We start from the raw sequence: 4,818 nt of genomic DNA on the forward strand, positions 1-4,818 counted from the left end.
GGCGTATACTCGCCTGTCTTTCTGGTTCCGAAACCATCAGGCAAGTGGCTTCTGATAAATCGATCTAAGGTACCCGAATCGGTTCATTCAAAAGGAAAGGTTCAGGATGGAATCTATCAAGTCCATCAGAGTCATTCTGGAGAGAGGCGATCTTATGGTGTCTAAAGATCTGAAAGATGCATATTTTCATATACCGATACTTCCCTTACACAGAAGATACTTAATAACTGTCACCCTCAATGGAAACCTTTGACACTTCTAGTTCAAGGTTCTTCCCTTTGGGATAAGTGGTCCGTATTTAGGGGATACGAAGAATTCCACATCTGGACGATTGTCTGATTCGTGCAGCATCTCACCCTCTATTTCTGGAGCACCTGCAGATTACGCTGGACCTTCTTACAGACCTTGGCTGGATAATAAATACGGAGAAGTTGGATCTGTTCCCAAACATCTCCAAATCCTTCCTGGGGTTTGTAATCAACTCCCTAGAGATGAAATGGTGTCTCTCTCTCTGTAGGAAGGCGCGTATTCTGAATAGAGCACATTCTCTCATGGTGTCGCAGGGTCCTGATAAGGACTCATGAGGTTCTTAGGGGTATTAACTTCCACTGCAGAAGCTGTTCCTTGGGCCTTAGCCCACATGAGAACCCTTCAGACGGAAGTCCTAAGGGCATGGGACAGAAGTCCTTCCAATTTAGATGCCATGCATGTCCTTTCCATGGCTACGAGACAAACCCTCTCTTGGTGGCAACAGGGTCTGGACGGAATGAGTCTGGAAGAACCAACCTGGATAATTCTAACAGATGCCTCAGGAACAGGTTGGGGAGCCCACTTAGGAAGCAGTACCATCACAGGAGCTTGGTCCAGTACCGAATGCCTCCTGGCTTCCAATGTAAGGGAGCTAAGAGCCATTTACCTTGCTCTTCAAAACTTCACAGATTCCCAGAGAGGTCAAGCGGTGATGGTCCGCACCGACAATATGGCCTGCGTGTTCTACATTAACAAGCAGGGTGGCATAAGATCTCCCCCTTTCATAGCAGATGTGGCTCAAATTTTTTAGTTGGCAGTGTCAACATTAACCAGGTTATCGGCTACTCATATCCGAGTGTAGCAGAACATCCTCGCCGACAGACTCAGTCGGAATCTATTTATTCCGGGAGAATGGTCACTAAATCCAGAGGTGTTCAGACTAATTTCACTAAGGTGGGGGTCACCCAGAAATCGACCTGATGGCGACCAGGGAGAATGCCAAGACTGAATTTCTTCTCCCTATATCTGGAGGACAACCCAATGGCAGTAGACACCATGACAATTCCATGGAGTTTCACACTGGCTTATATTTATCCACCAACTTCCATGATTCAAGGGTATTGATGAAGATCAGGCAGGATCAAGTGTCTGTCATAGCCATCCTACCATTCTGGCCAAAGAGATCGTGGTTCATTCTCCTCGTGACAATGAGCCAGGGCCAGTTATGGAAGCTCCTCCTCCAACAGAACCTGATTTCTCAGGGGCCGGTTCAGTGTCAGACCCGGAGAGCCCTCAATCTGACAGCATGGAGTTTAACCGCCCATTTCAAAAACTAAAGGTTTTTCAAAGAGTGTTGAACAGTGTGGGACTGGGGTGCAAAGGGCCCACCAGTAACTGACTTTGGGGGCCCACTTTTCACCTCTATACAAATATTACACAACCCTGGTTAACAAATATACAATAAACTGGGTAGTTTGGATAATGATGAGATGCTGTTTTTTGTGAAAAGAATGAATCAAGTGAATTATGACAAGTACTATCCTTAAAGTAAGTTTGGGGGCCTTGATTTGCACAGGGGCCTACCGGGGGATTCCCCTGTACCCATATGGGTCAGTCCGAGCCTGGTGTTGGATACGATAGCTCACTCTAGGAGTGATGCCACCAACAAGTCCTATGCATGGATGAAGACATTTTTTTCCTCTTGGTGCTCAAGAAGATCCATCAACCCTGGGGAACTATCCATCCCACAGATCTTGGAATTTTTGCAGGATGCATTTGACAAGAGGACTTTAACCTAGTACCATCAAAGTCCAGGTTGCGGCTATCTTTGCTTGCCTTAGAAGACGCCTTGCAGAATCTCCAGAGATCAGGGATTATCTGAAGGCTATTTCAAGAATAAGACCTTGAATTTCTAAACCAGTTACCCAGTGGGACCTCGGCTTGGTGCTCAATTAACTAAGCCACCATTTGAACCCCTGATCTCTGTAGAATTGAAATTCCTGACCCTCAAGACTTCTCTTGCTAGCAGTCACCTCGGCCAAAAGAGTGAGTGAGCTACAGGCCATGTCGTCCAGGGAACCCTACACTGTATTCACACAGGATAGGGTTAATTTGAGACTTCTTCCTTCAGATCAAAAATTCCATCATCAGAGAATCTGAACCAAATGATCTCTCTTCCAGCTTATGTTCCTGAAGCAACATCACCCCAAGAAGATCTCTCTACTCTCGACATCGTAAGATGTTTAAAAGTTTACCTCGAAAGATCTCAGGCTTACAGAAAGGATGAAAACTTGGTACTTCATTCAGGAAATTTCAAGGCGAAGAAGGCCTTAAAACCTTCCCTTTTGAGATGGATTTGTGATTGCATTAGGCTGTGCTATCAAAATGCCAACGTTCCATGTCCCTAGTTCACCTTTGCCCATTCAACTAGGGCAGTATCTACTAACCAGGCTAAGAGGTATTCTGTATCTATTGACCACGTCGCCCAGCTACATGGTCAACACCAATGACCTTCTTTAAATACTATAGGTTAGAAGCTTCCTCTGCTCCATCTACCACCTTTGCCAGATCTATTCTAGACTCCGTTTAAATCCCTCCCAAATAAAGAATATGTGCTAGATCCCATATTGTGCTGCTGTGGACATAGGGGAAGATTGGATTATTGTGTTAATCTGTTTTCCCCTAGTCCAACAGCAGCACAAGGCTTCCACCCTGTAAATTATGTTATTAATGTTGTGCTATTAAACTGACAGCTTCTGGAATGCTTCCCCTTTATGCTGGGGGAGATGAGGGGGTGGGACGACTAAAAAAAAAATAAAAAAAAATAAAAAAAAAATTAAATATTCCACTTTGTCCCGTTGGCATACAGGGGCATGGTAACCCCATATTGTGCTGCTGTTGGACTAGGGGAAAACAGATTAACACAATAATCCAATCTTCTTCGCCGCCCAATAGTATAAAAATCTATGTGGCATATGTGGTGTCAATATGATCACTGCACTCCAAGATGAATTCATTGAGGAGTGGTTTGTAAAATGAGGTCAAATGGGGGGGGGTGTTCAGACAGAACATTGTATCAATGTTCTGCAAGCCTTTTCAAACATCCATGTCCTATTACCAGTCACAAATGTTTGCATCAAACTCTGCCACGTTACGTGCCCTTAAGTTCTAAAATGTCAACATCCTTGCTCAAAGAGACCACAGATTTTGGTTCCTTCATGTTTTGGAGACTGCTGGTGCTTCCTTTTACCTTAAAGGGAATAGTCAGTAGGATCAACCCTCTTAAGCCATTTATATGAGCATGTAGGTCATAGGAAGATGAATTAAGTGATACCTTGAGATTTGTGATCCGACGTCTTATTCCAGGTAAGTCCACATTTTTCTATATGCAAATGAGCTATTGGAAATCTATGTCCGCTCCATAGATCCTCTGAGAATCTGCCGCCAGAGCTTAGAATAGTATACAAACACACACGTCTTAGGAGGGTTGATCCTAAGCATAGATTCCCTTTAACATCTCATTAATTATAGCAAAAAAAAAAACAAAAAAAACCAAAACTCATTTTGCCTACCTCACGCAATAAATCAACTGTCTTCTTGCCTCTTGAGTAAAATGAGCGTTTGGATGGTTATTCCCATGGCCATTGATCTCTTTGGTGGGTGCAAATCAATATACTCTGTAAACGTAAAAAAAATAAAAATCGATCTGACCCTTTAAAGTTAAAAAAAAAAAAAAAAGCCACATCATTTTCCCAAGATTCGGCCCGGATGGGAGCCTTGTGGACCGCCTCCTACCTGCCGGTATCATCGCAACATTTTGTGATTTGCAGGACTGGCACAACATAAGAGCATCATGCCACAACAAAGACGACATGTTAGTCTTACAAATCAGAAGTGCCGTGGATGCTGGCAGATTGGTGTACCCCAGGGCCCTGTACTGTGGCCACGGGCTACTGATCTGACCACTGGAAAAAGGTCCTGCTAATTAATTCGCTCATCTCTAAAATAATGCTGTAAAAAAAGAAAACCATGAATTAGGTGCTTACTTGATCTGTGGTCTACACGGCCTCTAATCTTGGCATTTAAAAACATAAAAATGATCTGATATAGAAAAATAGACAACCTACAATGTGCTTGAAGTCTAAAAATTTTATTTACATCTTTTTGTACACAACTGTACATAGTTTATATTAAAACAATATTAAGATATGTTACATCCATCCAAAACAAGTTTAAAAGCGTAAAACATTTATAAAAAGTTATAATCCTCATATCACGCTCTAATAATTAGCCCTGGGAGAGTTCTTATTTTAATGGAACCTTTCCAAAAAACATCTCAGAACATGGCTTAGTTACTGAACTGTTTGAAATATGAAATCCTGTTTTTTTTTTGCCCCTCTGCCTCAGGTCTTGGTAATATAAATACTCCCCACCTAGATACCAAGGGGCACATTTTACATGTTTTTTTTCTTTACCTCGATGGCATTCTCAGTCAGCAGAGGACCAAGAAACTATATAGCTCTTCTTGGCTATGTTTTTTTTCTTTTTATGAATTATTAAAGTCATGTG

This window comes from Ranitomeya imitator, chromosome 3 (genome assembly GCF_032444005.1).
Source record: "Ranitomeya imitator isolate aRanImi1 chromosome 3, aRanImi1.pri, whole genome shotgun sequence".
NCBI lineage: Eukaryota > Metazoa > Chordata > Amphibia > Anura > Dendrobatidae > Ranitomeya > Ranitomeya imitator.